This window comes from Orcinus orca, chromosome 12 (assembly GCF_937001465.1).
Source record: "Orcinus orca chromosome 12, mOrcOrc1.1, whole genome shotgun sequence".
Classification (NCBI taxonomy): Eukaryota; Metazoa; Chordata; class Mammalia; order Artiodactyla; family Delphinidae; genus Orcinus; species Orcinus orca.
This window is the reverse complement of record NC_064570.1, coordinates 66,116,339-66,143,990: the sequence shown is the minus strand read 5'-3', so window position 1 is coordinate 66,143,990 and position 27,652 is coordinate 66,116,339. Positions and strand designations below refer to the sequence as shown.

The window sequence follows — 27,652 nt, the reverse complement described above, 5'->3', positions numbered from 1 at the left end:
ATCTAGGGAGCTCTTCTATCGCATAGGAATTTGATAAATCAGCAGCTTCATTTCTTGGAATCTGGGAGGCATCAAAGCAGAAACGCCTTTCTGGCGGGGAGCCATGTGGGACCAAAGCTTTGTTCCAAATGAGAAAGGCAGCCTGATAAAGCTGATGTTTAGGGGGCAAGTCACGTGGCCCCTGCCTGTGTCAGCTGGCTCAGAATTATCATGAGGCTACGTAACAGCCGGAACTGCCCCTGAGGTATTTGGTTGTCTCAGGTTGATGAGAAAAGGGAAGGGGAAGCAAGCATTCATTATCGTCTTTCCTGGGAACTGGCAACACCTTGGCCCCGTGGAACCTTCATTTCACCCGGGTGATTTTGCCCCTCATCTCACTCCTTCATGTGTGGCCTTCATTATTTTCTCATTCAGCTACAGATGGTTATATTTCCAGGTAAGCGATGGGCAAAAGTCCTATGTGATTCAAATGTAAGGTACTGTATTCATATTTACTCTAAAAGCATACAATGAAAACAGAAAGTCTCTCTTCTGAAAGATTATATAATGAAGCTCATGGAGTAATTTTTAAAAATTCAATTTCAGTATAACTGTAGATCTTAAAATAGGTATAAGATAGTAGTAACTTTTTACGTTTTTCAGTGTAAAATGAAAGTGAAAAGCAACCCACTCACTGGTAATGTAGTAAAAGCTGCATCTAGGTTTACAGTTTCATTTGAAAAACCACCTCCAACAGAAAATTATTTTCAAAACGATTTAAAAAAATTACCTATTTTCCATCTGAATGACCCTCTCCCCTCTTTCAGGAAACCAATGATCTTCGTAGACAAGAATTTTCTTGAGTCAAGGTTTGGTTTTACCTCCTAGACCCCTCTAGTCCTTTCAAACCAACCAGCAACCGTTTGATGTTCAACCAGAAAACACAAAGCATTTTTTAAAGCTTCTAGTCTTGAGAAGTTCAGTTCCTCATCAGAACCTTCTAATGCTTCTTCCTATTAAGCCAAAATTCCCATCCCTGAAACCTAACCAGTTATGAGCCCCTCTCCCCTCCTCATTGCCCCCCTCCGAAACATCTTGAGTTTGACTACGTCCCCAGCAGATACCTGGACTGAGTAAATGCTCTAGTCACTGAAACAGAGGACAGAACGGTCACCTCCCTCCGTCTAGAGCCTATTTTCTATGAATGCAATGACTTATTTCATTGCCACTCGTTACTTATGGTGCTACCAATTACCATCTCTGAGCTTTTTGTTTCTAGCACATGCTACTGACAAGCCACGTGTCCATTTTAATCTTGCAAAATTGATTTCTTGACCCAAGAGTGTATACTTGTCTAGATATTCAGAAACCGTTTTTTTATTATATAAACTGTTCTCCTTTTCATTTTTTTGGCTGTGCCACGTGGCATGCGGGATCTTAGTTCCCCTACCAGGGATCAAACCCTCACCCCCCGCAGTGGAAGTGTGGAGTCTTAACCACTGCACCGCCAGGGAAGTCCCTCTAGGCAAACTTTTTAAGATCCACTTTCTTCCTTTTTTTGAAAACTATAATGCCATTGATGCTTTGCTGGGCTCCACAGTTTCTCAAAGATTTTGACCTTAACAAGTTGTACCATCATTATGCCTATTTTTTTTCCTGTACTTTGGGATCTTCAATTCCTCCAGACTGGGGGCTTAGGCATTTTCTTCTACCTGGGGTTTCCATTTCTTTCTCCAAGTTTTTCTCAGTTTTCCATCTAATGAACATTCTCCATGGCATACAATACAGAGGTAACTCAGGGCTCTTTGTCATCCTCAATACTAAATGCTCAGCCCCAAGAAGCAGCTGTTGGGTTTCCTCGTCTTCTTGCTCCACAGAGAACAATATATTTGTTTTCCTTATCTGTCCCTCTTTGAAAGGTCTCCACTCATTTTGGGCTTGGGTTTTCTTGATACTGTTTTTGTGGGTCCATATACCTTTTCATAGTCATTCATGTTTTTCTACCATTTAAAAAAAAAAGAAAATTTAGCTAAACAGAGAACTGCTGGCACAATTACCCTCCTTTGTTGAAACAAAAAAGGGCCTCGTCTGAACTTTGTTTTGGGCATTCATAGACCTCCTGAGTCATCTTTCCCTGCATATGTGTAATTTCTACATTTCTCTTATTTAAAAAAATCTCTCAAATGGTCATGAACCCCAAACTAGAAAACTCCTAAAAGAAAACACAGGGGAAAAGCTTCATAACACTGGATTTGGCAATGATTTCCTGGATATGACACCAAAAGCACAGGCAACAAAAGCAAATACAGACAAATGGGACTACGTCAAGTTTAAAAACTTTTGTGCATCAAAGGACACAACAGAGTGAAAATGCAACTTATGGAATGGAAGAAAATATTTATGAATCCTATATTTAATAAGGGGTTAATATCCATAATATATAAAGAACTCCTATAACTCAACAACAACAAAATAATCAATAATCAGATTTTTAAAAAAGGCAAAATACTTGAATAGGTATTTTTCCAAAGGCGATATATAAATTGCCAACAAGCTTATGAAAGATGCTCAACATCACTAATCATCAGAGAGATACAAATCAAAACCACAATAAGATGTCACCTCATACCCACTAGGATGGCTACTATCAAGAAAGGAGAAAATAAGTATTGGCAAAGATGTGGAGAAATCTGGAAGCCTTGTGCAGAGTTGGTGGGACTGTAAAATGGTGTAATCGCTATGGAAGAAGAGTACGAACATTCCTCAAAAGATTAAAAATAGAACTACCATTTGATCCAGCAATCCCACTTCTGGGTATATATCCAAAAGAATCAAAAGCAGGAGGTACTGTACACACCCATGTTCACAGCAGCACTGTTTACAGTAGCCAAGAAATGGGAGCAACCCATATGTCCATTAGTGGATGAATGGATAAACAAAATGTGGTGTATATATACAATGGAATACTGTGCAGCCTTAAAAAGGAAGGAAATCCTGTCACATGCTACAATATGGATAAACCTTGAGGTCATTATACTAAGTGAAGTAAGTCAGTCACAAAAAGACAAATACTGCATGATTCCACTTATATGAGGTACCTAAAGTAGTCAAATTCATAGATACAGAAAGTAGAATGGTGGTGACCAGGGGCCGGGGTCAGAGGGGAAGGGAGGTGGTCCTTTAATGGGTTATAGAGTTTCCGATTTGCAGGGTTATGAGTTCTGGAGATCTGTTTCATAACAATGTGACTATTTTAAAAGTAAGATGAATGCTTGATGGACATTAGTATAGGACACTTAAAAATGGTTAAGATGGTAAATTCATGTTGTGCTTTTTAAAATCACAATAAAAAGGTCTTGAAATATTTTGGACTGTGCAAAATCTCCTCTTTGATGATCATGTTCCCTAAAATGATATGGTCTCTTCTAAGGTTTCTCTCATGTATACTCTTGTCAGTTCCTTTTAGTTAGGCAGTATTAGGACCAGAAGAGCAATTCTATTCTCAAACTCTCTACCCTCTTAAAGGTGAAACTGCCGATAAGGCACATCAATGATCACTCAGGTATTCTTTCTATTCGTTGAAGAGAATTCTGATAGCTATTTATATAGTTGAAGTTCTGTATCATGCCTCTCCTTTGCCCTAGTCTTGTAAATGGGAATTGGAACATGGAGCTGGTAATTGCTCTGACTCTATAACCCATAAAGAACTCCTACTATACTATCAGTTTTGTGTCTCTCTTTTCTAATCTCTTCCTAGTGCTCTTTTGCAGGCTCCTGCCTTCATGTTTCTTGACTTGCTTACAGAGCTTCTGGATATACGGTGCTGCCCTGCTTTTCTTCCCAGTTGGTGACATTTTTAATTTGAATATGGAATTCCTTCTCAGCCATGTCTCGATGTGATGCCCTTTTGCTCACCAGGTTACGTGGGTTACCTAAGTAATTCTATGTATCACCCTGGCAACAATCTCCAATTCAATTTAATTACTCCTGCTTCACTCACTGATAGACAGACATTGGAAACTGTAAATATTGCTTCTGTCTTCCCCTTCTCCTTGGCTTATCCAATGATTCACCAAATACTTCTCACTTTCACATCAATGTCAAACCTGCTTGCTTCTGTGATAATTGGTGTCATGAGTTGAGCAGGATATTCGTTTCCCTCCCCCTCCCCCCTTTCAGTTTAAAGCACGAGACTTAGGCGCTGTGGGTTCTCAATACCTATTGGTTGAACTGAATTGAGCTAACTCTAGTAATGCCTGCCGGGGCAAGCAGAGGATTTGAGTCCTTCTTTCACATGACAATCCATCACATATTCGAAGACATCTGTCGTGCCTGGTTAGGGAATCTTTTTTTCCTTCAAGAACTAAAGTCATATTTTCCATCTGAAATGAAAACTGAAGAACTGACAGATCACACATCTCTTATGGAAAATGTTAGTTTCTTCTTGACCTCCGGAAGCAAGTGGGTTTATTTATTTTATTTATTAGTTATTTATTTATTTAAAATTTATTTTTGGCTGCATCGGGTCTTCATTGCTGCATGAGGGCTTTCTCTAGTTGCAGAGACCGGGGGCTAATCTTCTTGAGGTGCGGTGGCTTCTCACTGTGGTGGCTTCTCTTGTCGCGGAGCACAGGCTCTAGGTGCGCGGGCTTCACTAGTTGTGGCTTGCAGGCTCTAGAGCGCAGGCTCAGTAGTTGTGGCGCACAGGCTTAGTTGCTCTGCGGCATGTGGGATCTTCCCAGACCAGGGCTTGAACCCGTGTCCCCTGCGTTGGCAGGCAGATTCTCAACCACTGTGCCACCAGGGAAGTCCAGCAAGTGGGTCTACATTCCACTAATACCCCAATCGCCATGAGGACTCTGTGCCACCAAGGGAGGATCACTGGTCTTTAGTGGGGAAAGTAATCTGACCCTGACAACTTGGGCAACTCTGCTGCCATTTCCCCTTTCATTTGCAAAACAGGAATAAATAAATAGGGACATGCTGAAGAAATTCAGATAATACACTTGAAAGGCTTTTGAGACACAAACACTAAAAATTCTAAAAAGATGTGTATCGTCTTTTCAAGCAGAGCTTTTCCATTTGCAATGGAAGTGGGTGTTACTGTGGCTCACAGAAGGAACAAAGCTACAGATTTTGCCTTATGGGTATGGTATCCAACAGCAAGAGAAGTATTTCTACCGTCTTTAGTTTCCTTCATCTCAGTCCTTTACTAACCACCCTAAAACAGAAGTCAAGGCGTGCTGACTGGGTTATCCAAGGCTGTACGGTAAGCCGGGGTAAATGCATATATGGAAACCAGACGTTTTGCCAAAGGGACTGTATACTTCTGATTTCCACTCCCCTCTCCTGTTTCCACAGTGGGCTCTGCCAATGGGGAAGAGTCAATGCTGATGCAATGCAGGCACCATCTGTGCTCTGTGAGGACTTAAACAGCGGCCATCAACACAAGGCTTCCCTATGTGAGCTGGACAACGGCTGCCCTGGAGCCGAAGGACTCGCAGACGGAACACACAGCTCTGTAGAAATCAGGGCTGCAGGAATCGTTAGGACACAATACCCACGCTCCTGGATGGGAGCATGAAGTCAAGTTTGTCACTCAGCCACTTCCTCTCCTTTCCCCCTATTTCTCATCTTTTCTATGTGTGATTCCCGACGTCAAGGGAGGGAATGAAGAGCAAGCCGATTCCATCCATCAGCGTGGCCAGGGCTGCCGCACAGGCTCCGGACGCGCAGGCTCAGCGGCCATGGCTCATGGGCTCAGCTGCTCCACGGCATGTGGGATCTTCCCGGACCGGGGCACGCACCCGTGTCCCCTGCATCGGCAGGTGGACTCTCAACCTCTGCGCCACCAGGGAAGCCCAGGGCTGCCGTTTTTGCCTGGATCTGCTGGGCTCTGGCCCTGTAGCCTTCCACAGCCTTCCCTGGGACACTAGGGCGCCAGACTTGCAAATGACATCAAGGGGACAGGGAGCAAGCTTTGCTGAGAAGGGCAGTGTGCTGGGACTTGAGACTTCTGGGGCATGAAGGCAGGGGCCTGTTTTGGACAGTGGTGTCATCTCTGGTAGCACTGCTGATGCAGGTGAGACAGAATTTCCACCAATGACTGGGTGGCTGTATCCAGTTTCTGTGGGGCTGAAACACACTTTTTATGCTAACTCAGGGGATGGTGAGAAAAGGAAATAAGTCACAGGTGCATCCAAAATGCACCTTGGAGGCTGTTCTGGGCCACCTATTTTGAATGTGGCTTGGAACTGTTACGAAAGATCTCTTTACTTACAGCTCCTAACTAGGGAAACACCTTTTCTGCTATTAATAAAGATAACCAAGCATCCTGAAAACAAACTTTTGTTTTTTGACAAACCCCAACTCTCAAGAACAAAACAACGTGTTTTGTTTTGGGTGAATCAAAATATTTCTGAATATACCTTTAAGGATGCGAGTTGGAGCTTCCCTGGTGGCGCAGTGGTTGAGAGTCCGCCTGCCGATGCAGGGGACACGGGTTCGTGCCCCGGTCCGGGAAGATCCCACGTGCCGCGGAGCGGCTAGGCCCGTGAGCCATGGCCGCTGAGCCTGCGCGTCTGGAGCCTGTGCTCCGCAACGGGAGAGGCCACAACAGTGAGAGCCCGCGTACCGCAAAAAAAAAAAAAAAAAAGGATGCAGGTTAAGGCACCAACAATACTTGGGGGTGTTCCAATATTTTGACGGAATTTTAGTCATCGAAGTTGGAAATCAGAAACCTAACAAACCATAATGCAAAACAAGCCCTCCAGTTTCCTCGCACTATTATAGTAGGAAATACTTCGCTCCTGGCAGGGAGGACCCTCCACAGCAGATTATCAGCAGCCTTCCAGAGCAGCAGAGCTTTGAAAACCTCACCTAAGCTAGCAGGTGTCTGGACAGCACTGTCATTTCTATTTATTTTTCTTTTTTTAATTTATTTAATTTTGGCTGCGTTGGGTCTTCGTTGCTACGTGCGGCCTTTTTCTAGTTGCGACGAGCGGGGGCTATACTCTTCGTTGCGGTGCGCAGGCTTCTTATGCCGGTGGCTTCTCTTCTTGCAGAGCATGGGCTCTAGGTGCACGGACTGCAGTAGCTGTGGAACGTGGGCTCAGCAGTTGTGGCTCACGGGCTCTAGAGTGCAGGCTCAGTAGTTGTGGCCACGGGCTTTGTTGCTCTACGGCATGTGGGGTCTTCCGGACCAGGGCTTGAACCCGTGTCCCCTGCATTGGCAGGAGGATTCTTAACCACTAGCACTGTCATTTCTTTAACAAGCATAGGATCCCAGGGCTTAAGAATCTCTAGGTAGAGTCATCATTGTGGTAAAAATACTGATACTCAAAGCAAAAGGGAAAACTAATACCACTTCTCCACTCATGACCTCTCTCTTCTCTGTTGATACCATCTTTCCTCTCTCCTGCACCTTGATGACCTTTCTGGATCCTCAATCCCAGGGAGGCTGGAGAGTCTTTGGGTAAATGCTCCCGACATGGACTGTGTTTCCAGCAGCAACGCCCTGCTTTAGAAAGCAAACTATTTTTTTTTTTTTTTGGCCACGTGGCATGTGGTATCTTAGTTCCCCAACCAGGGATCGAATCTGCACCCCCTGCATTGGAAGCACGGAGTTTTAACCACTGGACCACCAGTGAAGTCCCTACAGAGCAAACTTAATTCTCTTCCATCTGATCTTCCAGATTGCCCCCCAACTGACCCCCCTTTCAGTCTCATCTCCAGTTATCCTCTTGAGCCAGACCGCCAGCCTTTCTCTGGCCTTCTAGCATTCGCTCAAGCTGTGCCCACTGCCTGGATGCATTCTTCACTTTGCTTTACTGATTCCAACTGTACCTGTGACATCTGTGGAGGACAGGGGAGGGGGTGTCCATCAGTATGGAATGCAAGGCCAGGGAAACCCTTGCAAAGGAGGTGGCGATTAAACTGGACACCTCCCACCCACCCACCTGGACAACAGCTACTGCCTACAGACCCCCAGACCTTCATTCACATGAGTGAATTCAATCACATGAGTGCTGTTTTGCCTTGTTATCTGAATGTGGTGCCTTTTAAAACAATTTTATTTTATTTACAATGTTGTGTTAATTTCTGCTGTACAGAAAAGTGATTCAGTTATACATACATATATTCTTTTTCATATTCTTTTCCATTATGGTTTATCATAAGATATTGAATATTGTTGCCTGTGCTAGAGAGTAGGACCTTGTTGTTTATCCACTCTCTATATAATAGTTTGCATCTGCTAATCCCAAACTCCCACTCCTTCCTCACCCCCACTTCCTCCCTCTTGGCACCCACAAGTCTGTTCTTTATGTCTGTGAGTCTGTTTCTGTTTTGTAGATAAGGTCATTTGTGTCATATTTTAGATTCCATATATAAGTGATATCATATGGTATTTGTCTTTCTCTTTCTGACTTTCTCTGCTTAGTATGATAATCTCTAGGTCCATCTATGTTGCTGCTAATGTGTTGTGCCTGTCTTGAGAAATTCCTGGAGGTCTACTTTTCATGTGCCACCTGCGTGTATTCTAATAAAGTCTCACAAGTCTTCCTGTGTTGTCAGGAAGAGTTTGTTACTTCTTCTCAGAAGGCATTAGCATTACACATTTCAGAAGAATTAACAAAAGGTCACATTTTCATGTCAATTAGATGATACAGTATTCACAAAAGGCTAAATGATAGGAAATCATTAGACCACAGAGTAGTGCTGGGGCCATGAGGATTTCTGTGTACATCCTAGGTGTCTCGCACAAACAAGATGTGAGTCAATAATCAATCCAAAAATATTTACTCAAGCATTTGCTGTGTTGGGTGCTGAGGTGAATTTGAAAGAAGCAAAAAATTGTCTTACCCTGGAGGAACTCAGGATGTATTCCAGAGAATACAACTATCCCATAGTTGCAGAGAATCATTAAATGTTAAACGATACATTGTTGAGACTCCTGGTACAACAGAAAGTGCGAGAAGAGGCATGCGTATGGGCTGTCTGATAGCACTAAGCTTGAATGCGAGCTGGTGGAGGACAGGAGAGCACACAACCCATACCCTCAGATACTGTGACCCTGACCTTGGCCAATGTCAAAAACAGCCTCATGGCTGTCTAGGAAAGAATCTAGGATTTAACACCCTTGTCTGTTTGAGAGAAACCAGTGTCCTCCGATCCATTTGAATGAAACTTCAACTGGATCTCGTAAAAGGGACGCCAAGGTAGAAACAGAAACGATCTGTTGGGAGAGGCTAATGGTGCTTAGAAAGCCACAGAGCACAACAGCTGGGCTTTCAGAAGGGCACCCGTATACCATCGCCGTAGAAGCTGCAGGAGCTGGAAGTTGGTTTGAAAATGAAGGCTGGGAGAGTTAAGCGGACGAGCAAAACTGTCTCTTCCTTAGCACATGCTAAGTGAGACTCACAGGATTTTACAACTGCGGCATGGGGACACTTCTAGATCAGCCTGAGAAAAAGCAAAAGCAAAATCCACTTTTATACTAAAGCAGGAAAAATGACATAGCAGGGAAGATATTTCAGAAAGTTAAACAGGAAAAAAAGAATATAAGGTAACGAAGCAAAATGGTGAAATGTCTAAGAAGCAACTGCAAGAAGAAAAAGAAGCTGGGCAGGGTCAGAGTTCACAGGTAGTTCCAGGGGACACTGAGAGCCACGGAGGCCATGTGAAGTCCAGTGTCCCCCTTGAGGGCGTGCTGTCCTGCCAGCTCTGGGATGGGGTCTTGCGCTGCCCTGTTCCCAGCTGTGCCCCTGAAGCAAAGCACTGCCCCCAGCCAGCTCCAAAGACAGTTCTACATCCTTACTCTTGGTGGGAAGAGAATCCAGTTTGCCCCTCACCACAGTCACAGAGCGGACACCAGAACACTTTATCTGGCATTTGGAAGGAAAAGAATGTCAAAGGGGCTTTTATTGCACCTGACCAGATAATTAGGTAATTAGCACTGTTGACTGATAGGGTACATCTACATGCATCTGTATATCTCTAGGGAGGCATATTTTCAAAAATGTACTATCAAGTGCTTTTTATTATAAATTTTTTTTTTTTCCTGGAGAGCATTTCATTTCTCAAAAAGGATGCCAGCCACGTTTCCTCTCCACGCCAGTATGGCCCTTTTTCGCTTTGTCAAGCTGGACTGCAAACAGTGAAGAAGCGAAGCTGTTTCTAATCCCCCATGGATCTTACAACAAGCCCTGAAGCACGGGCTGGCTCCTTTCTCCCCGCCAGGCGCCCACCTTCGGGTCGGGGCGGTGGTGCCGGGGGAAGCACTGTTTAGGAATGTGGTCTTGCTGAAAAACAGAGAATACCAGGAGAGGTAGCACAAGGACACAAGAGATGTACAGATTTGGGTCGCAGGGCAAGTCAGAGAAAGAGAACGAGACAAGGGGAAGCCAGTTGCCTCAGAAAACGTACGTGGCATCTGAATGGTGTACTTTTTGGGCGGAAAAAGGGAATTTGGAACCTGTCATTTGTTCATCACACAGAAAACATTCTTAGCTGATCATAATGAAAGAAACCTAAAAAAGGCCATTGAATTTGTTCTTCGTTCATCCTGGACGATAACATGACTTTATGCAACTCCTCAATCTGATTGCTAGCCCATCACTAAGTCTGTGCACAGGGAGGATTCATTCTGATTAGGCTTTTCCTCCTGCATGCTGAATTTCCTTCAGCTTTAAGAGGAAGAGTGGAGTAAACAGTCTAAGTGATTTGGTGCACTTTTACTTGTATAGTGTTAATAACACTTTAGAGCTGGCATCTCCCCGGTCGTTTTAGTTCACCTTCGCCACTCAGTGATACGGGAGCACCTGCGTCAATCTGGCCAGCGTGCAGCCTCACGTGGAGACCAGTGGGTCCCAGTTCCACCACAGTCTTAGCAGGAATAGGTGTGTGAGCTGAGGATTGTGTCACAAGACGAGGCAGTGAGACAAGGCAGGTCTCCCCACAGGGGTTCACGATATGGGAAGCTTCTGGTGACCACCTTGGCAATGTAGGGCACAGACCCCCTTATTCCTTTACCAAATGAATACTGACCACCTCCCATAGTTCCATAGAGTCTCAGGTGCTGGGGGGTCAAATAATGAATAAGGAAGAAAGGGTGCCTGGTCTGAGAGGTTCTAGGCTGATGAGACAGAGACAAGTCAGCAGCTGATAAGAGCTGGAATGGGTGGGGTCCAAGTGCTGGCAGAAGGGGGTCTGGCTCTGAGGAAGTGGCACCCAGGCTGAAGCCTGGGTGAGGATCAGCTAGGTATTGGGAGGGAACTGGTGGATCCTGTGGAAGAAAAGGAATGTACAAAGACACAGGAGAGAACCCGGCCCACAGCGAGGGACGGCAGAAGTACAGCTGTGGTGGGCGCGAGGATGGGGGGATGGGGGGACGGGGGGTGTGGAAGAGAGATGTGAACAGATTAGAGAGGCCATAAGGAGGAAGAGCGGGCGGTGTGTGAGGACCCAATTCAAGACTGAGAATTAAAAGAGGGTCACAGTGCTTCTAACTCACTAACCAAAGCCATAACCTGGACACCACATCAGTGACAGTAAGGTTCCAGTCGGAAGCCATTTGGGACATGCCTCATATTTCCCTGTGTGACGGTTTCAGCAGGAATTAACGTTCACAGGAGCAACCAAGGTACTTTAGGATTCAGAGTCATAAATTACTGAGGGGGATGAGGCTCAGAATTCTGTAGCCTAGAGCTTTCTTTAAGGGAAGACAACCATTGATGCCAGTTATTTTAGCTACTGCATGATGTAGGATTTGTTTTTTGTTTTTTTGTTTTTTTTGCGGTACGCGGGCCTCTCACTGTTGTGGCCTCTCCCGTTGCGGAGCACAGGCTCCAGACGCGCAGGCTCAGCGGCCATGGTTCACGGGCCCAGCCGCTCCGCGGCATGTGGGATCCTCCCAGACCGGGGCACAAACCCGTGTCCCCTGCATCAGCAGGCGGACTCTCAACCACTGTGCCACCAGGGAAGCCCATGATGTAGGACTTTTAAAAACAGCCAACTTGCCCAATAAATCATTCTGGTCTGGCAATGAGAAAGAGCTGAAAGTTCTTACAGAATGTGAGGAGTCCATTTTTTTAAAAATTTAAATAAAGATGAATGGAAGAGAGACGAACTAGCATAACATGAGATGGCTTGTTGAAAATAGCAACGGTCACAGATGGAGAAAGGCAACCTTCCTCCTGTCCACTGAGTCTGGTGTTAACTGGGGAGCAGCTGACCAGTTCCATGGCCATGGTCCATACAGTTTCTTCCATCATCACTTGAGTGGACTTCAAACTGCAAAGTGGACTTTCTGACTCTGACCCTCCTGCCTCCCTCTTGTAAGAACTCTTGTGATTACACTGAACCCAACTGGATAATCCAGGATCATCTCCCTATCTCGAGATCCTTAACTTAATCCCAGGCTTTGGGGATTAAGATGTAGACATCTTTTGTAGAGAACAAACGTATGGACACCAAGGGGGGAAAGCAGCGGGAGGGTGGGGTGGTGATGGGATGAACTGGGAGATTGGGAGTGACATATATACACGGATGTGTATAAAATGGATAACGAATAAGAACCTGCTGTATAAAAAAATAAATAAAATAAAACTCAACCCCCCCCCCCAAATCCAACAAACAACAACAACAACAAAAAGATGTAGACATCTTTGAGGGACCATTACTCTACCTACCACACTGTTTTTTTTTTTCTTGGCCGCGCCGCACGTCTTGCGGGATGTCTTAGTTCCCCAACCAGGGATTGAACCCTGGACCATGGCAGTAAAAGTGCCGAATCCTAACCACTGGACCACCAGGGAATTCCCCACACTGGGTTATTATAAAATCTACAGAGCTCGTTTCTCAGATGTGTCTTTTTTTTTTTAATTAATTAATTTATTTTTGGCTGTGTTGGGTCTTTGTTGCTGCGCGCGGGCTTTCTCTAGTTGCAGTGAGCGGGAGCTACTCCTCATTGTGGTGGCTTCTCTTGTTGCGGAGCACAGGCACTAGGGCACGCGGGCTTCAGTAGTTGTGGCACGTGGGCTCTAGAGTGCAGGCTCAGCAGTTGTGACGCACGGGCTTAGCTGCTCCGTGGCATGTGGGATCTTCCCGGACCAGGGCTCAAACCCATGTCCCCTGCATTGGCAGACAGATTCTTAACCACTGCACCACCAGGGAAGTCCTCAGATGTGTCTTATGCTTTCAGTGCTTCAAAACTGAGGCTGCAGACAAAGGCAAGTCCTTATGTAAGCCAAGGTGACCTAGATATTCAGGTCTTTATGTGATCAAGTGGAGTGAATTGAGGAGTCATCAATGGGTAAAGTGAAGAAAAAGCACAAAAATTTCAGATCTCAGGTATTTTCTCTTTGCTTTCATTTTACATTAAGATTTTTTCAGCATCTTTTTCATTATTTCTTGTGTAAAGGCAAATTTCTAGTGCTGGGCTCACAGGGACTTCTGTGTGGCAGAGGGAAACCTTGAACAAAGGCTGGAGAGACTTGCTGTCTCCACTCCTATAGCTGACATGTTTGTGACCCCAGGCCTTATTTTCCACCTGTTAAAAACCCAGCACTTACATCTTTAATGAGCATTCCTATTGTCATCACTGAGGCCAAGGGTTAAGAACATGGGCTCTGGAGTCAGGTTGCCTAGGCTCATAATTTGGCTCCTTAATTTAGGAGCTGACCTTCGGGCAAGTTAATTAATCTCTCTTGCCTCAGTTTCCTCATCTGGCCTATGGGAGTAATAACAGTAGCAATCCTATAGTGACAATGAGTTAAACATGTAAAGTGCATGGAGCAGTGCCTGGCACATAGTGAATGCTCAATAAAGGTTTTTTTTTTTTTGGCAGTATGCGGGCCTCTCATTGTTGTGGCCTCTCCCGTTGTGGAGCACAGGCTCCGGACATGCAGGCTCAGCGGCCATGGCTCACGGGCCCAGCCGCTCCGCGGCACGTGGGATCTTCCCGGACTGGGACACGAACCCGTGTCCCCTGCATCGGCAGGCAGACTCTCAACCACTGCGCCACCAGGGAAGCCCTCAATAAAGGTTATTTTTAATCATCATCATCACTAGATTAGACCCAAGGGATGTACCAAAGAGAAAATATAGCCCTTTTCCTTAGTGCTGGGTCAGATGACTTTTAAGACCAAGGTTTTATGATTCCCAGTATATCATGGAAGAAAAGCACTCCTTTGACTTTCTCACTTCCCATGCATCATGCTGCACTAGCAAGATCTTTTAATATTTCTCCTTGCTGAGAAGTAAGGGCATCAAGTCAAAATTGATATGTAAAAATTACTGTCCCATTATCACCTGCTGGCCTTGCTAATAAATCTTAGCTTAATGAAGCATATGTATCCTTTCAGAAGAACAGGACATAACCCAAACTAGAGGGATATGGGCTCTAGCTTGTTTAAAACAGTACCTTAAAAAAGCTCACTGCAGGGGCTTCCCTGGTGGCGCAGTGGTTGAGAGTCCGCCTGCCGATGCAGGGGACACGGGTTTGTGCCCCAGTCCGGGAAGATCCCACATGCCACGAAGCAGCTGGGCCCGTGAGCCATGGCCGCTGAGCCTGCGCGTCCGGAGCCTGTGCTCCGCAATGGGAGAGGCCACAACAGTGAGAGGCCTGCGTACCACAAAAAAAAAAAAAAAAAACCTCACTGCATAACTGCATGCCCATATATACAAATGCTATAATTTTCTTGGGTCAAAGATCATTTTCAAAAAGTAAGCACATATAGTGGAATCTTTAAAAAGAAAGATACAAATGAACGTATTTCCAAAACAGAAAGAGACTCACAAACATAGAAAACAAACTTATGGTACCAAAGGGGAAAAGGGTGGGGGAGGGATAAGTCAGGAGTTCGGGATTAACAGACACATACTGCTTTATATAAAATAGATAACTAACAAGGACCTACTATATAGCACAGGGAACTATACTCAATATTTTATAATAACCTATGAAGGAAAAGAATCTGAAAAAGAATATATCTATATATCTATATATCTATATATCTGAATCACTGTGCTGGACACCTGAAACTAACACAATATTGTAAATCAAATATACTTCAATTAAAAAATCTACAGTTGAAAGCTAAAAAAAAAACCAACATAAGCACATACACATCTATACTCGTGGCAGCTTTTAAAGCAGGTTCTACAAGGTTCAACAAGTTATTTTTGAGAGTAGGCCTTCAAATAGCTCTCCTCCACTTGAAATCTGAAGTGTGGAAAGTGGAGTGGATGTATGTTCTACAGAAAGAGTCGGCAATAAAAAATAGAGGACACTTACAGCTGTAGTAAGCTAGGAGGAGTTTATACAGTGAGTTTTAAATCAGACTCAGAATTGGCTGGTGTTATCCACTGAAAAAAATCCCATTGAGTTTGGCCTCCTGAGGATGTTTTCTGGGTGAGGCAGACCCTCGACCAGGCAAAGCTTCAGATGCAGACTTCTCTATTTTCAAAAGGATCCGAAGAGCCAGAAATTTTGCTAATGGAATACAGGAATGAAAATGAATATTACATTTCTACTTGGCTAGCAGCTACCTTGGTATTAAAATTGGCTGATGTAGTTCTGTCCTAGTGGCTGAAATTCTTCCATCTTATTATTACCTCTTTAAAGAGACTTGAACAACTTCATTTATTCCTTCTCTGTCTCTCCTCCTTTTCTTTCTTCTATTCAAACACTTCTACAAAACATAGTGTTCCATTAAAAGAAAGCCAAGGGCTTCCCTAGTGGCGCGGTGGTTGAGAGTCCGCCTGCTGATGCAAGGGACATGGGTTCGTGCCCCGGTCCGGGAGGATCCCACATGCCACGAAGTGGCTGGGCCTGTGAGCCATGGCCGCTGAGCCTGTGCATCTGGAGCCTGTGCTCCGCAACGGGAGAGGCCAGTGAGAGGCCCGCGTACCGCAAAAAAAAAAGCAAACAAGAAAAAAAGAAAGCCAACCCTGTAAGTCCATTGAACTTCTTCTTTTGTTCCTCTGATACTAAAATCTTTGTTATTTTGCTCAAGTTATCGTCACATTCACTAGGCACACAACAGGCGCTCAGTAAAGTTGGTTTTTTCCTTCTTTCTCTCCTTGGTCCCTATTTGGTAACCCATTTCTTCCTTTAGTCTTCGGTTTACAAACCACTTGCTATATCATTGACTCCAAGAGCCTCCTTCAGACTCTCCATCATTTATGGGGAAGCTTAGCCCAAACTGAGATAACTCTCCTAAGACATCTTGGAAGTAACAAGGTTCAGAAAAAAACAACGTCCCACTTATCAAAAATGAAGTGCTTTTGTTCTCATTTCAGATCTGGTGGCACAAGGGAAGTATCAGCTTTCAGAGGTCCCCATGAAATATTCGACAAGATATGTAAAGTGTTTCTCTTCATTTGGGCTGCTTGTTTCATAATACAGTCGATGTGTTTCACGAGAAAAACAAGGTCAATTCAATTGATCCAACAACTGAATTGTCGGTTTTGGCGACAGACACACACACATATAAATGCTCACACTCTCCCAGTTTTAACAACACTTTATCTAATTTAGAACCACAAGAACTAGGAAATTAAGAGTTAATACTTAAACCCCATCCTTAATTAATTCTGTCATGTCTGAGTATCACTCTTCCCATAGCAAGCAAGATCACCACCCCCTGTTCTGAGGCCACTAGACAGAGAATGAAATCAGCTGTAACATTACTGTGTCACGATGGAGGGAATTAGGGATGAGCCTGGAGAACAAGCTTGGGTGCTCTTTGTATGAGAGTGGGAAGCAGGATGGGAGGGAAAGAAAGGAAGACAAAATAAAAAGAGTAGAAAAAGCAGGCACCGTAGCCGCAGGCAAGCTCCTGCTTGCCTTCCACCTATGCCGACAGAGGGCATCTTAAAAGGCAGGGTGCGGACGGCTGCCCTAGTTACAGCAACGCAGCCTATTAGCAGTCGAAGCTCCCAAAGGAACTTGAAAGAACAGACGCAACAACAGACATCACAGCTGATGGAACGCTGTGGTCTTACGCTTTCTCCTGCAACTGTGCATGTGAGCAGGATAAAGGAGGCTTCTCTTACTCAGCTGAAATGCCCCTTGGTTTGCTTATTTCCAAGGGATAAGGAAACCCATTCCAAGGAATGGTTTGAATTACTGCTCTTTCAACAACATTATGGGTCATGTATCCACTAAAATGAATCTATTGCGCTATACTTCTTTATCATGAATCATTGTTTTAATTTTTAACCCAACCCAGCAGGAAACCATGTGTTTACCCCATGTAACTTTCATTCGATCATGGAATTAATAAAATCTCTGTTACCTAACAGAAGAACCCACGGGACTCTTTCAGGGCAATGACAAATTAAAAGAGGGAACTGCCTTCTCTAATGGCTGCTTGGTCCTGCAGCAGGTAAAATCACACACAAAATAGCAAAAAGCAAATTTACTAAGTTGCCTCCTACATTTACTATTTCATCAGGAGGAGGTCCGCTCTCTATCTATAAATTCATTTTTCCTAAGGCTTCCTCATCAGATGACTAGGTCCTGCCAATAAGTGATACTCTCAAATTGTCATCTGCCTATAAACTGTTAAATGGTATTTTTTATTTTTGCAATTTGGAAAAATGTATCATGCAGAGAGGAATGCCTAGCTTGATGCTGTTAGTATGTACAACGAACTTCCTCATCCTGTCTAATGTACCTCTTTCAATGAGAAGAATGACATTACAAAATAGTTCTTCTTGGGTGTATTCAGAAAATGCATACATATATTCATTATTAGGACTCTTCAGATTTACTGAAAAATACCTACTTGAACCTAAAACATGCGCAGAAGGTTAGCTATTATCTTAATCCTAAATTCCGCTATTATATTTCTATCACAGATGTTCTGTGCTGATGGAAAGTCTAAGCTATTTGGATTTGCCAGCTTGGATTAATAACTACCCATCTCTAATCATTAATGATGCTGGTTCCAGTTCAGTGATTGAAATGGGTAAAAAAAAATTTCATTTTATTCTTTCCTTATGAAAGAGCTGTTGGCTTGGCAATGCATTTCTTTCTGGAAAAAAGTCCTTTTGAAAAGGAGAATACTGAAAACGGTGTAGGAAACACTAGAGAAGAATAGAAATTCATTTTAAAGCAGTGCACCGTGTACAAATGCTGTCTTACAAATAGGATTATTTAATTTAAACCTTAGATCTGTCAAGCTCCATTACTTCAAATGGAGCCTGTCGTTTCTTGAGTTCATTATATACCGAGATTATATTACAATTTATGTTAGGTTCAGTCATTGCTGAGATACAAGGCAGTTAAAAAAAAATTACACAGCAGTGTCAGTAAATAGAGCAAAGTCACTGCACTGTTGGGAAAGGCAAAAAGTCATCTTGCTAAATGAGAATCCAAGCTGTCCTGTACCGAGACTGCTACTAATAAATAAAAGGCCTCTGGGAAAAGTGCTGAGCGTAGGCTGGATCTATTTTCAGCTTGCATCAGCAGCTGCTGCCCCTGGGATCACATCTTTACGCATACTCTACACCATATGTAATCACTCCAGTGCTGCGACCAGTAAGATAATGAAAGAGCATGGCATAAATCTATACTTGAGTGGAATGCTAAATGAGAAAAATAATACGAAAAGGGGAAATAAACCGCATTTTCAAGTCATTAGGAAGAAAGACTTTGACATATGAAGTGCTGCAACCATTAATAGCACTTATCATATAGAGTGGAGACAAAGAGACAAATTAATCAAACTGACAGAACTGGGACATTTTATGCTAATGAAGGCTCCTGGGTTTTAGTCTGTATTCCTCTGTGTCTGGAAAACTGATACCATTACAGAGCAGGAAATTGCACGAATAACACGCAACAGATCATAAAAATTCACACACCAACTGCAGAAACACTGCCAAAAGCTCTGTAAAAACAAGGATGGAGACCTCAGCAGAGGAACTACCAGCAAGTAATTAATGCAAATAAGTCCAGGAATATCTCCCATTCATGCACTGTAATTAACTCTAGACTTCTCGTTCATAATGATAGTGATGAAACCGAAGCCTAGAGAGTGAACTCTGCAGTTAGCCAGAGGAGGCTGCCCAGGCCCTGATTCCAGGCTGTTTGCCAGCAGCCGGGGTGACTGCTGCTCCAGCCTAAATTTACTGCCTGGGTTGGGTTAGCCTTAAAAGATACGAAATAAACATACAAACATTAACTTATAACTTTAAAAGGGAGGAGGGAGAGACATAAATTGCTAATGCAAAGAAAAGCCAAAATGTTCACGTATGTTTGTGCGAGTGGCAGAGAGACAGAGAATCTGATACTGAAAGCATTTTTATGAAACACATACTGTCCCTGACTTACAAACAGCCCTCACTTTATGAATAAGCTGGACTTAAAAGTGAATGGCAGGCAAGACCTCAGGAAGGCTCAGCGAAGCAACTGCCCTTTGTTTTCCAATTGTGAACTCCCAGCGTGGCCGGTGTGGGTAGGTCCACTGGTTCGTTTATACCCATCCATAGGGGTAAGTGACGGCTGTGCTAAGATCTCCATCCCTCCCCAGAGGAAGCTCCTGCATCCTTGGCACTGGGTCCCTTAGCTGGAACTCCAAAGAATTGTCCCATTAAAAAAAAATGACAGTATGAATAGAAGTTAGGTGTGGCTTAAAAAAAAAATGCATCAGAACTAGAATCCTATGAGATCGTCTTTGCTGGCATTCAGGCCTCTGGCTCTCAATGATTCTGTTCCAAGTCTTTCCTCTCATTCTCACCTAATATACACTACACATTTTCACACCTCTAGAACTTTCCTAAAGGAGACCCTTCATTTATTTGACGGACATTAACCAAATGGCTACCATGTTGGCATCGTCCTAGATGATGGATGTACAGATCAAAATTAACATCACCAGGGCTTCCCTGGTGGCGCAGTGGTTGAGAGTCCGCCTGCCGATGCAGGGGACACGGGTTCGTGCCCCGGTCCGGGAAGATCCCACATAACGCGGAGCGGCTGGGCCCCTGAGCCATGGCCGCTGAGCCTGTGCGTCCGGAGCCTGTGCTCCGCAACGGGAGAGGCCACAGCAGTGAGAGGCCCGCGTACTGCAAAAAAAAAAAAAAAACTAACATCACCACTACCACCACTCAGAAATCTTGCATACGGATCTTACTGTCCAAATGAGGAGACGGACAAGCAATACTTCAATTACAGTGCAGTGTACAAGTTGCAATGACAGAGATATAGAAAGTTGTGACAGGCATATAATGGAGGGACACTCAACTTGAGAGGGCCTTTCCCCCCCACACCTACTGAAATCTCACTCTCACCTCCTCTCCTCCACGAGAACTTCTCTTATTCTCTCATTAGAATTATCTATTCCTCCTTTGTAATGTCATAGCCCTTCGCTTATTCCTAGACTACAGAATTAACTTCCTTCTCGCTTTGCATGATGATAAACATCTGTTCCCTGAATAAATTTCAAAAAATGAAAGGCGATACAGATAGGAGATTTGGGAGCTGATTTAAGAAAGTAGCCACTATTCATAACCTGTTTCCAGGATAAAAGACACTCTCAGCAGTTCAGACAACTAATTTCTCAACAAACTTTTGGAATGTAATGTAGCTAAATTGCCTATCCTAGCCTTTGTTCCCTAGCCACTGGGCCACCAAAAATGTCACCTGGGGGGTTTCCCTGGTGGCGCAGTGGTTGAGAGTCTGCCTGCCGATGCAGGGGACATGGGTTCGTGCACCGGTCCGGGAGGATCCCACATGCCGCGGAGTGGCTGGGCCCGTGAGCCATGGCCGCTGAGCCTGCGCGTCCGGAGCCTGTGCTCCACAGCGGGAAAGGCCACAACAGTGAGAGGCCCACGTACCACAAAAAAAAAAAAAAAAAAAAAAAATCACCTGGGGAATTACCTGGTGGTCCAGTGGTTAGGACTCCGTGCTTCCATTGCAGGGGGCACGGGTTCAATCCCTGGTTGGGGAACTAAGATCCCGCATACCGTGCGGCGTGGCCAAAAACATAAAAATAAATAAAAAGATAATGATTGATAATTTAAAAAAATGTAACCTGCATTTGCATGGACCAATGCATGAAACAATGGAAATGTTTCAAGTAGTGCAAATGTGAACTAAAGATTCTTCTCACAGTTATGTAACTTGCATATTAGGAAAAAAAAAATCCGTTTCAAGGGAGGACTCCTGCCTCGTATCAGCCTTGGTAAAATGAAAAGTGAAAAACACACCTGGCTTTCCATATGAAGATGGGACTAAGTTTGGCTGTATGCAGTACTGTATAGAAAAATGCTTTATAAGTACCCTTATACTAGGTTGATTTATGACTATGATTAGAATCCAGGTGAGACTGTTTACAGTGGCAGATCTGGGAACAGAGCTAGACCACTGGGGCTAACCCTTACTATCAGGTACCACGCCTGAGTGGCCACCCTTCAGAGGGAGCAGAAGTGCCAGGTGTGGGTTTTCTTTAATGCCTTTCAGCCCTGAGGACACTTGCTGAGAACCCAGACCTTAGGTAGGTAAATCACCTAACAGCGCATCTGCAGAACCCCACTGGCCTCCGCTGCAAGGTGTTGAACCTTCTGCTGCTTTCTCTTTTTTTGTAAAGTCTGTGTAACTTTTCTTTCTTTACATCATAGGATTTTAAAATATATTATTTTCATTCTGTGTATCTTTTGTATAATTTTAGCATATCTACAATTTTACCCTTTTGTTAATACAATCAGGTATACTACGGACTGGCTGTAGGTCCACTGATTTTCAGTATTTTTACCAATGACAGGGGTTAGAGGGGCCTTATTCTTTACGTGTTAAGCCTAAGGAGATGCCTGAATTAGAATTAAAATTTAAAGATGACAAATGGTATAAATTCTGATTAGGCTCAATTAGATGGTAATATTTTGGGAAGAAAAAAGATTAAAACCCAAATGCAAGACAGAAAATAATTATTCAAGCTTATATATGATGAAAGCCAGTAAGATTTATAGTGATTCCTGTCTTTAAATCCAATTAGAAAGAGAATAGGTTCTCAATGAGGAAGAATATTGGGGAACATGATGGTGAAAACTGAAAACTGATGTTCAGGTTCCCTGAATTGATGAGCATTTTATTTAAATTGTTTATTGTTATGGCCCCTTATTATTATTTAATATAAGTATATTAAACTGAGAAAATGAAAAAGAGACCAGAGAGAGGTCATATTTAAGAAAGTCTTTGAAGAAATGGGATGACGTACTATGAGAAAATGATTCTAGTGGCAGTGTAATAACCATTTTCAACAGGAATTCTTTTAAAAATATTGCATCTGGGGCACAGCACTGAGAATCTGACACACGGGCCAAATCTTGAGTCTTTCCTCTAAGTAGCTGTTACCTACAGGAAGCATGTGATTTGGTCCACCTCAGTCAATGTGATGTGATTTGACAGGGTTAGACAGAGCTCCATGTCTGTGGTTGGTGAGTACAAGTGGAATGATAACAACTTTTGCTATAATCACGGAGAGTGAAGAAAGGCAGATGGGGGCGGGGCAGGAGGGAAAGCGGTGGTTCTGTGGGACTCAGGTGGCTGGAGATATTTCTTAATAGAAGGCTACAGGTGCTGCCGAAGTTGTGAGTTTGGGGAGATCAGTTCATGGAGAAAAGAGCCTAAATTCATTGCTAGGACAGGGGGCCAAAGGCAGGGGATAAAAGTACAGAGCAGGGAAGATGAGGGAAGGGTATGAAGGGCTACAGAGGGAAATGCGAGGTGGTCCTGGGCAAGTTCCTGGATCAGGAACTTCCTGGCAACAAGCACTATTGAATCATAAGCTACTAGAAGGAAGTTGCGGTATCAACTTTCCTGGAGTTTTTTTTAATATTAATATTGAGAGATAAAAGTCTTTTTTTTTGGATTGTTCAGTTCCTTTTTTGAATACAGTCGTCTAGAATCTGATGACTTCTTATTTCTCTTTTTCCGAAAGGCACGTATCAGGATTGTATTTTAATATAACTGTGCCTTTCAGAGATACATTCAGCTATGAGCCCAGTGCGTGTGAATTATAAGAAACATCTGAATGGAAATTTATGGACTATATTGTCATTATATATTTTTATGTCACTTCTTCCTCCCAACAGCTTGGGAAGTGAAGTGTGATGATTCTTATTCTCATTTTCTATAAAACTGTGGTGCGGAGAGTTTAAGCAACCTGCCCACAGTTGTGGGACTCGAGTCCTGAGCGCCTCACTCCAGATCGTGTGTGATCTCCCCCATCTCTACAGCCATTCTAACAAAGCAGCTCTAACACATTTTCTTTTTCTCATTCCTCCTAAAATTTTTTTCCATTTTGATTACTACCCTTTACATATTTCAGGAAAACGCTTGGGTGCTGTGCACTGTAAGAACCAGAAATGAAGGCCAAGAAGGCAGGGACCGAATAGACCCTGACCCTGGATGTTCCCACCACTGTTGGACATTCACCTATGATTTGGCTTCACCTGCACATGCTGGGAGCTTCGGTTTAAACCTTTGGGAAATATCCTCAATGTCTATGGGAAATCTTCATCTTCCTCCTCCTTCTTTAAGTGGGAGCCAAAATTCCCCATAAAGAAGTCTACTGGTTTGAATAGGACATAATCCTTACTTCTGTTTTATAGGGTTTCTTTTCATTCATTCATCAAATATTTATTGAGTGCCTACTATGTGCCAGACACTGTGCTAGGCTCCAGGGACATAATGACAAACAAGGCAGGCATGATGCTTGGAACTTGGACTCTTGTCCTGCACTGTCCAAACGGTGGTCACTAAGCCATGTGTGACTCTTTATATTAAAATTAATTAAAATTTAAAATTCAGTTCCTTAGTTCCTCTAGCTACGTTTCAAGTGCTTGATAGTCACATGCAACTAGTGGTTACCATACTGGTCAGTGCAGAAGAACATTTCCATCATCATAGAAAATGCTATTGGACAACACTGATCTAGAGAAAGAAACAGATAATAAACAAGTAAGTCGACGAATGTATCATTGAAAACTATGATACAATTTTGGGTCTTTTCTGTTTCCCTTTGGTCTTTATAAATTTATTTATTTATTGGCTGCGTTGGGTCTTCGTTGCTGCGCGCGGGCTTTCTCTAGTTGCGGTGCGCGGGGGCTACTCTTCATTGCGGTGTGTGGGCTTCTCATTGCGGTGGCTTCTCTTGTTGTGGAGCACGGGCTCTAGGTGGGCAGGTTTCACTAGTTGTTGCATGAGGGCTCAGTATTTGTGCTCACAGGCTCTAGATCGCAGGCTCAGTAGTTGTGGCACACGGGCTTAGTTGCTCCATGACGTGGGATCTTCCTGGACCAGGGCTTGAACCCGTGTCCCCTGCATTGGCAAGCAGATTCTTAACCACTGTGCCACCAGAGAAGCCCCTCCCTTTGCTCTTTAAAAGTCGTCTATCTCTTTCTTTTCCAACGAACATGCCTAATTTCACGGCCTCATTACTTCTTGCTTAGGCCACTGCAACAACCTGGCCATTGTCTCTTTCTCCCTGAATCCTTCCGCTGTACTGCTGCCTGATTCATTTTCCTAACAATAATCATTTTGTCAACCTGCTTCCTGTAGAATAAAACCCAAGCCCCTCAAGCATGGCATTCAAGGCTCTTTATAATTGGGCTCCAATGACCTGTCCTGCCTCATCTCTTGCCATGTCTTCTCCCTACCCTACATTTTGGCAATAAAAAAATGGGGTTATTGATATCAAATCCACCGCCCTCTGTATCCATTCTTGGGAAGTTATATTTAAGTTATGAGGATGTCCACAATAGCCAAACAAATAGACCTTCTTTAGAACGTCACTGAGTTAAAACATGAGAAGAGAAGGAGGGAGAGAGGCAGAGGTGGGTTCCAAAGAACTGAGTTAGGGTAAGTGTAAATCATCTAAGCGAGTCCCGAAGAAATTCTCAGCACAGGGTAGTCATCAAGGAGAGCATCATTCTCTACCCTCACCATGAGGAAGTGTATAGAAGCAGGTGAGGAGGTGGATAGACGCTTAGGGACCCAAGCAGGAGAGCTAGACTATTTTGGAAGAAAAAACCAAATCAGATAACCAAGAAACACACATAAAAAGTATTTTCATCTAAATATACTTAATGTGAGACTTCCTTGGTGGTCCAGTGGCTAAGACTCTGTGCTCCCAATGTAGGGGGTCCAGGTTCGATCCTTGGTCAGGGAACTAGATCCCACATACCGCAACTAAAGATCCCTCACGACACAACGGAGATCCCATGTGCCGCAACTAAGACCCAGTGCAGCCAAATAAATAAATAAATTTTAAAAATGTACTTAATGCAAAAAGCCTTATATTTCCTCATGCTTTATTACAAAACTTATGAAAATAGGCATGACCTGTGTTCTCAATAAGCTGCCATTGTGGCTTTCTTTGGGGAGGGATCGCACAAAACAGACAGGACTAGTGGATAGAAAAATTACTGAATTATGGAGTGTCTCCCAAACTACAGACACTTATGACCAAATGTCACAATTTTTAATATATTCTCTAATGCAACTCACTTTGTTTACCAATTAAATTTAGCTTAGAACCTCCTCCTAAGCAACACTATCTGTGAAATCTCAGGTTTAACATGTGAGTTACACTTTTTCGAATACATATTAAGATAAACACAGTGATTCTGAAAACAAGTTCTTCATATAACACTTAAAATCATTTCACTTCCAAGTTGTGCTACAAATATTCATATGATGGGAAATACTGGGATTAGGAGGCTGAATAATTATTCTGGCTAAGTGCTGAGGTGGGAGACATCTGGACATGGTCTCTCGTACTTCCCAGTCTGGAACAGGGGCAGAGGATGTGTCACTCCCCTGCGGTAGGGGGTGACTGCCCTAAAAAGTGAAGGGGTAAAAAGCGGCAAAGTATAGGTAGCCATGAAGCGTTAACCCCTGATCAGCAACATCATCAGTATCCTTTCTGGAGCCAGTGTGAATTAATGGATTAACATCGACAAGGAGCACAGAACTTTCCAAACATCTACTGTAGTTCTCAATCCTTTGTAGGGAAGGAGCCACATGGGAGCCTCACTGGCAGCCATGGGCTCCTGGGTTTGGGTTTTCGGGTGGCCTCAGGGGGCCCTGGAGGCAGCTTCCAGCTTCCGTGGTGACAGGCCACCTCCCCGGTGTCTAGTCCAGAACTCCAGATGCTGCAGTAGGGTGGCTGCAGCTCTGTGAGGGCAGGATGCTGAAATTCTCATACCAAGGATGCACAGACTTGTGACCCTGAGAATGACCCAGGGCCGCCGCTGGGGCCATCACATGAGATCATCTGGATTCATCAGCCTGTACAGGGACTCAGCTGGGCGGTGCCTTCACAGCTTCTGTCAGAGGCTTAGTTTTCCTGCAGAAAAGGGAGAAAAACCAGACTCCCCAAACGAAGGGCATTTTATGTAACTCTTCTGGCATGTTTCACCTCTCCAGTGTGGCTGAGCTCATAGAAAACTGGTGTTAAAGCACTTCAGCAAGAAGCCAGGGATTTGAAAGCCCCTTCTAACAGCTGTTAATGGTTGTCGATGAGCGGCAGACTCTGGGGCTGGAGGGAAGGGAGCCAAAAATAACTCCGCAGCAGCGTTTTTCAGGATTCAGTCATTGCTGATGCTGGAAAGGAGGGGCGTGAGGAACTGAAGCACAGCTCTAGGAAAACAGGGCAGGGGTTGGAAGATTGAGGGTCCTGGGCTGCTGCCTGCACGCCCCACTTCTCTTACAGCAGGACTTGTAAGACCTTTCTCACAAACGGGGTATCTGAGGAAGACTCAAACAGGAAAACGGAAAGACAGGAAGAGAGACTGATGTTGGAGGTGAACTGAACTCAGCCTCCTGCATGGTGCGGGTGGGTTCCTAGTGCTGGGGCTGTGCATTGGGGGAGCTCTGTGATGATGGTTCTTTTTGGTGTGTATGTCTTTTTAATTTTATTTTTTAAAATTTATTTTATTGAAGTATAGTTGATTTATAATGTTGCATTAATTTCTGCTGTACGGCAAAGTGATTCAGTTATCCATATATATACATATATATACATTCTTTATCATATTCTTTTCCATTATGGTTTATCACAGAATATTGACTATAGTTCCCTGTGCTATACTGTACGCCCTTGTTTATCCATTCTATACATAATAGTTTGCATCTGGCAAACTCCCAATTCATCCCTCTTGGCAACCACAAGTCTCTTTTCTATGTCTGTGAGTCTGTTTCTATTTCATAGATAAGTTCATTTGTGTCATATTTTAGATTCCACATATAAGTGATATCATGTGGTATTTGTCTTTCTCTGACTTACTACCCTTAGTGCGATAATCTCTAGGTGCATCCACGTTACTGTAAACAGCATTATTTCATTCTTTTTAATGGCTGAGTAATATTCCATTGTCTATATGTACCACATCTTCTTTCTCCATTCATCTGTTGATGGACATTTAAGTTGTTTCCATGTCTTGGCTATTGTGAACAGAGCTGCTACGAGCATTGGGGTGCATTTATCTTTTTGAATTATAGTTTTGTCAGGATATATGCCCAGGAGTGGGATTGCTGGATCATATAGCAACTCTAGTTTTAGTGTTTTAAGGAACCTCCATACTGTTCTCCATAGTGGCTGCACCAATTTGTATTGCCACCAACAGTGCAGGAGGGTTCCGTTTTGTCCACTTTGGTGTG

The 27,652-nt window shown here is 43.7% G+C and overlaps 1 protein-coding gene and 1 non-coding gene across 3 annotated transcripts in view; both read right to left on the bottom strand.

Annotated features, from left to right (window-relative positions):
- BACH2 (BTB domain and CNC homolog 2) overlaps window positions 1-27,652 on the bottom strand; it is a 361,816-nt gene that overhangs the window by 34,191 nt on the left and 299,973 nt on the right. The gene's annotated exons all lie outside the window — the stretch shown is intronic.
- Window positions 12,722-12,794, bottom strand: TRNAK-UUU (transfer RNA lysine (anticodon UUU)). Its single transcript has one exon. It is a non-coding gene; the product is annotated as a tRNA-Lys (tRNA).